Source organism: Vicugna pacos, chromosome 5 (genome assembly GCF_048564905.1).
Source record: "Vicugna pacos chromosome 5, VicPac4, whole genome shotgun sequence".
In the NCBI taxonomy this organism is placed as follows: Eukaryota; Metazoa; Chordata; class Mammalia; order Artiodactyla; family Camelidae; genus Vicugna; species Vicugna pacos.
In genome coordinates, this window is record NC_132991.1 from 95508414 (window position 1) to 95519022 (window position 10609).

Sequence of the window (10609 nt, forward strand, 5' to 3'; positions counted from 1 at the left end):
CTTCTGGTCAGATTGAAAATGTACCCCACTTCTGTTGGGTGCCTTCTCCCAACCAGACCAGAGTAACCAAGATTCTGAACATGTAAGAAGGTGGCAGCATCCATTCGGGCCACACAGAGTCACGGGAGCGCACACTTTCAGAAAGGTAAGACATGCTAACAAAAACACAGGTAAGGGCCACGCACTGTCTGGGGCAGTTTCCTTGGAAAATACTGTCAGCTAACTTCAGATGTTGTTAGGTTCCCAGGACCTAGAAGAAGAGAGAATCTTACTGGGGCTTCCTTTCAAAGCAGCGTGATACCAGCCCTAGCCACGCAGGTCCCATTAGGTCGTTAGGCCTGGCCGTGGAGTCTTTGCGTTTTGGAGGTACTTGCAGAAGGAGAATTGTTTTTGACTATTCAGCCTGCGCTGGGCTGGGAATTTCACAGCCTGAGGTGTTTGGAGAACGTTCCTGGTTTACTTGGCCTGCACTCCCCCTTCTTCCTGGAAGAAGGAGAATGCTAACCTAGCATTCTCCAGTCTTCACAGTAGATATTTATTTGAGGAGAAATATGCTTGGTCCTATCTACTGGAGCTCAGGAAACCACTAAGGAAAGGAGGCTGGCCTCTGGGAATTCTTGGACAAGCACAGGGAAGCTGAGTGAACAGAACTTTCAGAAAATATCTGCCTTTTAAAAGCAAGGTTATTGATCTTAAAATTAGAACATGCTTTAAAAAGGTAACGGCTGCTCTCTGTCTTTTATTTGGAGGATTTACTTCATTTACACTTAATAGAATCAATGGCATGTTTTGCTTTAAGTCTCCTACATTAGCATCTGTCTTCCATCTGTTCCCTTTGTTCTTTGTTTCTCGATTTCTGTTTCCTCTCCTCAACTGGGCAAATTATGTATTTTTACATATTTCAGTTTATATTCCATTTTGAGATGTTAGCTCTATGTCTTCGGTTAGTATGGCAGCAGATTAACAGCTCCTCCCCAGCCAGCGGCATCCACATCCTAACTCCTGGAATCTGTAGACGCTGCCTCACAGGCAAAGGGGCACTGCAGACCTGGTAGCGTCAGGCTCCTGAGATGGGGAGGGTGGGTCCGGGGTGATCACAGGAGTCCTCAAAAGGTAGAAGAGGGAAGCAGAAGAGTCAGGGAAGGAGAGATGATGCAAGAAGCACGGGTCGGGGTGATGCAGCCTCCGAAAGCAGGAGAAGGCGAGGAATTGATGCCTCGGCAGCTTCCACACGTGCAGCCGCTCTTGCGTCCTGGTTCATCCTGGGTTCCCTCCACGAGGCCCGACTGGGCTCCTGTCATGAGGTAATAGTTCTGTGTTGTTTTGAGCCACTAATTTTGTGGTAATTCGTTACAGCAGTTGAAGGAAACAAATATGACTAGTTTGGGGGATTGTTCTAGAAACTGAAATGTGCACCTCCTTCACTGAAGATCCAAGGCTGTTTCAGGCATGCATTTCCTTTCTGCTGGGAGGTCTTCTTTTAGAATTTCTCATAGTGCAGGTGTGCGAGCTCCAAATTATCTCTGTTTCTCTCTGCTTGAGAATGTGTTTACTTTTGCATTCATTTTGAGGAATATTTTTGTTGGATATGGAATTTTACATTTGGTGCAGCCATTATGGAAAACAGTATGGAGATTCCTTAAAAAACTAAAAATAGACTTACCATATGATCCAACAATCCTACTCCTGGGCATATATCCAGAGAGAACCTTAATTCATAAAAATACATGCACCCCAATGTTCACACCAGCACTATTTACAATAGCCAAGACATGGAAGCAACCCAAATGTCCATCAACAGATGACTGGATAAAGATGTTGTGGTATATTTATATAATGGAATATTACTCAGCCATAAAAAAGAATAAAATAATGCCATTTGCAGCAACATGTATGGACCTGGATATTATCATACTAAGTGAAGTAAGCCAGAAAGAGAAAAAAATACTGTATGATATCACTTATATGTGGAATCAAAAAAAAACACAAATTAACTTATTTACAAAACAGAAACAGACTCACAGACATAGAGAACAAACATGGTTACGGGTGGGGGAAGTATAAATTGGGATTTGCAGATACTGACTACCATATATAACACAGCTAAACAGCAAGGCCCTACTGTAGAGCACAGGGAACTAGATTCAATATCTTGCAGTAACCTGTAATGAAAAGGACTATGAAAAGGAACATAGATACATACACATGTATAACTGAATCACTTCGTTGCACACCAGAAGTTAACATTGTAAGCTGACTATACTTCAGTTAAAAAAAGGAATTAATAACTCAAAAATAGAATTCTACATTGACAGTGTTTTCCTTTCAGTATCGTAGAGATGCTGTTCCATTGTCCTCTAGACGCCACTGCTCACAAGGAAAGGCAGAAGCATTTTCAGTGCTATTTCAGTGTACGCCACGCGTCTTTTCTCAGGCTGCTGCTAAGGTTGCCTTGACTGTGCTGGGCTGAAGTGGGATTTCTTTGCACTGGGTGAGCACTGAGTCGGTCTGGCTGCAGCTGGGCTGCGTATGGCTCTGAGGCGGGTTAGTCTGATCCATTTCACCGCCAGCTCCAGGTGCTTGGAGCGGGGATGACTTCCTGCAGCAGCATCAAGGACCAGCATCCGGGCCACCTCCTCGAGGAGCTGTGAGCGAGCGCTTCACGCTTGTACCTCGGTGCCCAGGACTCCCGGTAACGGGATCTGCTTTGCTCTCCAGCCACGTACCTGTTCTCTGTGCACAAGAGCTCTCTCAGCCCTGCTGCTTTCCACGCGCCTGCACGGGAGGAACTGGCTTTCCTGGAGCCTCCTCGGGTCCCTGGCTGGGTCTGAAAACTGAACTGACAAAGGCGGGATCAGGAGAAAAGCACACACATTTGACTGAACTTTTACACGAACCTGGGATCCTTCACAAGACTGAAGACGGAAAGAAGTAACCAGAGCAGGAACCTATTTAACTTTTAGACAAAGAAACAGTAAATCTGGGACCAATTGACAGGACAGAGGGGTCTGGGCCAGGGGTGGCACGTGAAGAAGTGACTTGGACGATAAGGTTTATCTGCACAGATTTCTGGCTCCGAACCCCCCGTCTCTGGTGATGAGACTGTCTCCCTCCTCCCTGTGCCGGGAGGCAGCTCTTGCGGCAGTGCCTGGTGCCCTGTCTCAGGGAGAAGGGGGAGGGGGAGGGAGGAGGGGCCTTCCTGCTTCCCCTCATCTCAGACTCACTCGGCTTAAAAGGGCCACCGTGCCAAGGAGCCGTATCTTGGGGTAGCGAGTCCCGAACCCCACCAAGCCCGTTCTGTGAATGTCAGCTATGACTCGAGGGGTTTCTCAGTTTTCCTGCCCTGCTCGCAGGAAATACGGGGTATCTGCAGGGCCTCTCTCAGCGTGGCTGCCACACTCTGGACCCTTTGTGGCCGAGAGCCAGAGTGCCTCGGGTGGATGTAACTCAGGTGCCGGCACACACGGTGCCTCCGTGCCCACGACCTAGGAGGGACCTCATTTGCCTCAACGGTCTCTCCGTCAACCCAGTCTCTGTCCACCCCTCCCCGGGGGCTCCTCCTCCCGCACCAGGCGAGGATCGTGACTAAGGGGCAGAACCCTGCCACCGTCTGGGGTCCTGCCAGGGTCCTGCCAGGGTCCTGCCAGGGTCTACCGGCTCCTGCCAGCCAGGGAGACGGCTAGCAGCTCAGTGAAGGTTTGCCCGTTTGTCTTCTCTCCTCTCCGGCGGATCCTTTTCCTCGAGAAGTTACGTCAAGGATGGGGACAGCTGGGGGATGTTTTTATCCTGTGAGACGCCTGGCGCTTTCTAGAGCTCAGTTCATTTAGGTTTCGTTTTGTCCTCAAGCTCACTGATAACTTTTATAAATTAGACCTTTATTTTGAAATAATCACAGGGTGACATGTGGTTGTAGAAACAACACAGAGCTTTACAGGTTTACATTATACATTTCAGTCCACCATCCGTTTGTGTTAAGTTTTACGTAAGGTGCGCAGTTTAGGCTGCAGCTTTGTTTTTCGTAGGCTTTGCAATAAAGGCTGTTTAAACAGCAGCACAATTACCCTTACTCTTACAATAAATGCGAGCATCTGGTTGAAAACAATGTGCTTTTTCAAAGGTTTCTCTGCTACTCTTGCAGCTTTTCTCTCTGTGACCGACGTCTGAGTTTACACAGCCTGTAAAATCCCGGGTGTTTCGGCCCCAGGAAATGATGGGATTTGGCTAAACGAGCTTTCGGGTATTTCCAGGCGCGCTGACTCTGGTCCCACGAGACACTGCGCCGCCTAGAGCCCAGAGCTCCGAGGCTCAGACCCGCGAGGCGCCGTGCGAGGACCTGGGCGTGCGGGGCTCGGCTGCGCAGGTGCTGGTTTGGCAGCGAGACCCCCGAGGAGGCAGCTGGCCGGGCTGGCCCCCCGGAGGCTGGGTGGGAAGCCCTGCTCGTCACCACGCGCTCTGCGATCCGACGCGCCGCCTGGGAGCTGGAGGCGAGCCGGCCTGGCTCCCTAGGGTGCCCCAGTCAAGGCTGAGGCCTCGGGGGTGTGCGCCCTGCGCTCCCGGTGCCGCAGCCCCGGTCTCCAGGGGCCCGTCCTGCGCCGAACTCACCTGTGTTCGATTAGCTCATTAGAAACTTTTTAATGAGGCAAGAGCTGCAGGCCTGTCAGCAGCGAGTTAGTCCGAAGGCAGAGCCCAGGGGAGCACTTGACTTCAGGGCCGCGAAAAGCAGGCTCCTGCGTTACCAGTGAGCAGCCCGGGGGGACGCGAGCGCGGCGACAGCGCGCAGGGAAGCGCCGCCCCCGCGGGAGCTGGCGCCTGCTCGCGCCCCAGCGCAGCCGCTAGCAGGGGGCTCTCTAAGAAGACGCTGAACGCTGCGGAGCACTGTTCATACTTGCCTCGCAGTGTTGTCACAGTGTAGTTAAGTAAGCACGTGAATGCATTTCAGCTGCACAGCGTAGCGTAAGAACGGGTTGATCAACGTTATCATTTTGAAATACGCATTTGAGTATGGAACGTAAAACACATGGCAGCCGTGTGCTCAGAAATTCTTACATACTTCTTTTATCCTTTGAGTCTTTTTTGAACCCCTTCTTTATTGAATAAAATTAATTTGAAAGTTCATAAAAATTCATAATAAAAATCCAAATACATAGGTGTCACTTATTACATTGTCATACAAATTAGATGTGGCATGTATGCTTTATATATATATAATACATCTACACAATGGTATACTACTCAGCCTTGAAAAAGGATGGAATAATGCCATTTGCAGCAACATGGATAGACCTAGAGGTGACCATACTAAGTGAAATAGAGAAAGACATATTATATGATGTCACTTATGTGTGGAATCTAAAAAATAGCACAAATTAACTTATTTACAAAAAAGAAACAGACTCCCAGGCATAGAAAACAAACTTATGGTTACCAAAGGGGAAGGGGTGGGGAGGTTAAACTGGGATATGGGATTGACAGAAGCACATGACCATATATAAAACAAATAAACAACAGGATCTCCTGTGCAGCACAGGAAACTATATTCAATATCTTGTAATAAGCTATAGTGGAAAAGAATTTTAAAAGAATATATACACATATATGTATAAATGAATCACTTTGCTGTACACCTGAAACTAACACAACATTGTGAATCAACTATACTTCAATTAAAAAAAAATATTGGATCAATATGGCTGAATAAGCACATCTGTCTTTTCTCTTGTCCACTCCAGATTCCATTAAATGTTGGAAAAGATAGTTCCTGAAATGTAAAACTCCATAAGAATTTGGAAAATCAGAAGTAATGTCATCAGTAAGCAGGCATTTTTAAAGAACACTTCAGAAAGGAAAGATCTGTGGAATAACTAATGTGGTGCAGATCAAACCCCCCAAGTCCGCAGGAGGAGAGCTCTAAGGGGGAGCGTGGCCGGTGCTCCAGCAACGAGGCAAGAAGCAGAGACTCAGAGGCCCCAGGGTTTTGCCCAGTGATCGACTTGGGAGCTACTTTTGAACCAGTCTACACCAACCAGCTCCTCCCCAGTTTTCTTAGGGTGCACAGTAGGGCATTTGTGCACAGGTTAAAATTGCCATTTGTGGAAATTGGAACCAAAGTGGTCCGGCCCTGTATAGGGAGACACAGACCCCAAAAGGCGGGATTCCATCACATCCTGCTTATTAAGTAGACGAGATAGTTCTGTGTGAGGTACTGCAGCAAATAAGTGGCTTAAAATTAGAAAGATAAGGCATGAAAGAAATCACGGTGAAGTATAAAAATATAAAATGTATTTTTAGCCTCATGTCTTTTGATACAGATGTAATGCAATGTTCACTTTTTAAATACAGTTTGGTTTCAAAGTGTTAAAGGATGTTAATGTTAGAGTGGGGGTTATAGGGAAGACCATGCAAATGTTCTTGGCTTCTTGAGGAAGGAGATTCTGACTCACTCTGGGCATCAATACAAGATATATGTTTAATGTATGTATTAAAAATATAAGAGTAGCTACTAAAAGAGTAGAAATAAATGCGAAATTTCTAAAATGCTGAGTAAAAAGTGGAAGAAAAATACCAATAATTTGTACAACAGATAGATAAAAGGTAAGAAAAATGGCCCAATTTTAAATGGCAAAATAACAGAAAATACATGGATTATAAATTTAAACATATAAAGACTTACAACAAAGGAAAAATTAATAAATTAAACTTTTCAGAGAAAATTGCTCTTACAATGATAAGAGAAAAACCTGCATTTTTTTTGATGCTTTATACATAAGCTACATCTTAAAAAATGGCACAGGTAGATCAAAGGGGAAACACTAGATGGGAGAAAATATTTGCAAATGGTATGACTGATACGGGTTAATATCCAAAATAAATAAACAGCCCATACAACTCAACATCAAAAAAACAAACAACTCAATTAAAGAATGGGCAGAAGAGCCGAACAGACATTTTTCCGAAGAAGACATACAGATGGCCAATAGCCACATGAGAAGATGCTCCACATTGCCAATCATCAGGGAAATGCAAATCAAAACCATCTCACACCTGTCAGAATGTCTATCATCAAAAAGAACACAAACAACAATTGTTAGTGAGGATGTGGTGAAAAGGGAACCCTCGTGCACTGTTGGTGGGAATGTAAGTTGGTACAGCCACTGTGGAAAATAGGATGAAATTTTCTCAAAAAAACAAAAATAGAACTGCCATATGACCCAGAAATTCCAGTCCTCAGTATGTAACCCCCCAAAACACAAGACACTAATTCAAACAGATCATGTACCCCAATATTCATAGCAGCATTATCAACAATTGCCAAGATATGGGAGCAATCTAAGTGTCCATCAACAGATGAATGGATAATGGTGTTGGGAAAACTGGACAGCAGCATGTAAATCAGTGAAGCTAGAACATTCCCTTACACCATATGCAAAAATAAACTCAAAATGGATCAAAGGCTTAAACATAAGACAAGATACAATAAATCTTCTAGAAGAAAACATAGACAAAACATTATTTCACATACATCTCAGAAATGTTCTCCTAGGGCAGTCTGCCCAAGCAATAGAAATAAAAGCAAGAATAAACAAATGGGACCTGATGAAACTTATAAACTTCTGCACAGCAAAGGAAGCCACCAGCAATACAAAATGACAACCTACGGAATGGGAGAAAATTTTGCAAAAGATAAAACCAACAGTCTTGATCTCCAGAATATATAAGCAGCTCATATGACTTTACAAGAAAAAAACAAACAACCCAATCCAAAAATGGGCAGAAGACCTAAAACAAGCAATTCTCCAAGGAAGAAACACAAATGATTAATAAGCACATGAAAAAATGCTCAATATCACTAATTATCAGAGAAATGCAAATCAAAACTACAATGAGGTATCACCTCACACCAGTCAGAATGGCCATCATTCGAAAGTCCACAAATGACAAATGCTGGAGAGGCTGTGGAGAAAAGGGAACCCTCCTACACTGCTGGTGGGAATGCAGTTTGGTGCAGCCACTGTGGAAAACAGTATGGAGATTCCTCAAAAGACTAGGAACAGACTTACCATATGATCCAGTCATCCCACTCTTGGGCATATATCCAGAAGGAACCCTACTTCAAAATGACACCTGCACCCCAATGTTCATAGCAGCACTATTTACAATAGCCAAGACATGGAAACAGCCTAAATGTCCATCAACAAATGACTGGATGAAGAAGAGGTGGTATATTTATACAATGGAGTATTATTCAGCCACAAAAATGACAACATAATGCCATTTGCAGCAACATGGATGTCCCTGGAGAATGTCACTCTAAGTGAAGTAAGCCAGAAAGAGAAAGAAAAATACCATATGAGATCGCTCATATGTGGAATCTAAAAAAAAAAAAAAAAGAACATAAATGCAAAACAGAAATAGACTCATAGACATAGAATATAAACTTGTGGTGCCAGAGGGGAGCGGGGTGGGAAGGGACAGACTGGGAGTTCAAAATTTGTAGACACTGACAGGCATATGCAAAATAGATAAACAAGACTATACTGTATAGCACAGGGAAATATATACAAGATCTTGTGGTAGCTCACAGTGAAAAAGAATGTGAAAATGAATAATTCATATATAACCGAAAAATTGTGCTCTACACTGGAAATTGACACAACATTGTAAACTGACTATAACTCAATAAAAAAAAGCGTTACATTGAATATCAAAAAAAACAAGTGAATGGATAAAGAAGATATGGCATACATATTCAATGGACTACTACTCAGCCATGAAAGGATGGAATTTTTCCACTTATAACAACATAAATGGACTTGGAGGCTATTATGCTAAGAGAAATAAGTCAGACAGAGAAAGATAAATACTGTATGATATCACTTAAAACATAAAATAAACTAGTGAATATAAAAAAAAAGAAACAGACACAGATATAGAGAACAAACTAGTGGTTACCAGTGGGGAGAGGGAAAGGGAAGGGGCTCTATGGGGGTAGGAGATTAAGAGTTATGCACTATTGCATACAAACTAAGCTGCAAGGACATATTGTACAGCACAGAGAACACAGCCAATATTTTATAATAACTAAATAAAGCATAATCTTTAAAAATTGGGAATCACTATATTGTACACCTGTAACTTATGTAATATTGCATATCAACTACAATCAACTATACTTCAATTAAAAAAAGATTTTGTTTGTTCATAGAGTGCTCTGAAAGTAGATCTTGGCTAGGCCATAGATTGGCCTAGTTTATAAGTTTGAAAAACAGTAATTTTTTTCAATGAGACTCTTTGGTCATACACAATAAAATTTAAAACGTTTATTAAAAGGGATAAAAATCCAAACTTCAGAGATTTGGAAACATACTTCTAAATGTGCTTTACATAGGTCAAAGAGAAAATTACAAAAAGAAATTGCAAATTACATGGAAAGTAATAAAATAAAATCTTCTACTAACTTCGGGCTTAGTTTGGTCTTTTTCTAGCTCCTTGAAGTATATAGTTGGGTTGTTTATTTTAGGTCATTCTTAGTTCTTAATATAGGGGTACATTATTATAAACTTCCCTCTTAAAACTGCTTTTGCTGCACCTCACAAGCTTTGCTATGCTGTATTTTCATTTGGCTCAATATACTTTTTTATTTTTCTCTTGATTTCTTCTTTGATCAGTTGGTTGTTCAGTAGCATGGTGTTTAATCTCCATATACTTGTGAATTATCCAATTTTCTTCTCATATTTGATTTTTACTTTCATACTATTGTGGTCAGAATAAATATTTGACATGACTTCAATCTTTTTAAATTTATTAAGTCTTGTTTTGTGACCTAATGTATAATCTATCCTGGAGAGCATTCCATGTGTGCTTGAGAAGAATTCTGCTGCTGTTGGGTGGAATGTTTAGCAAATGTCTAAGTTCATCTGGTCTAATATGTAATTTAAGTCTGATATTTCCTTACTGACTTTCTGCCTGGATAATTTATTCATTGTTGAAAGTGGAGCATTGAAATCCCTTACTACTGTATTGTCTGTTTCTCCCTTCAGGCCTGTTAATATTTACTTTATATATTTTGGTGAACCTATGTTTGGTGCATAAATATTTAAAAATGTCATATCCTCTTGTTAGATTGATTCCTTTATCATTATTTAATGACCTTCTTTGTCTCTTATTATAATCTTTAACTTAAAGTCTATTTTGTTAGAAATAAGTAGAGCTATTGCTTTCTTTCAGTTTGCATTTGCATGAAATAACTTCCGTCCCTTCACTTTCAGTCTGTGTGTGCCTTTACGTGTTGTGTTTCTTTTTGGAAATTAAAAAAATTGTTCATGTGAGAGGAGGTAATTAGGTGTTTGTTTGTTTTAATGGAGCTACTGGGGATTGAATCCAGGACTTTGTGCATGCTGGGCATGCATTCTACCACTGAGCTATACCATCCCTGTGAGTGAGTCTTTTATAGGCAGCACATTGTTATGTCTTAAAAAAAAATCCATTCAGCCACTCTGTGTCTTTTGATTAAAGAATTTAGTCCATTTACATTTAGAGATATTATTTTAGGTAGGACTTACTACTGTGATTTTGTTAATTGTGTTCTGGCTATTTTGTAATTCATTGGTTT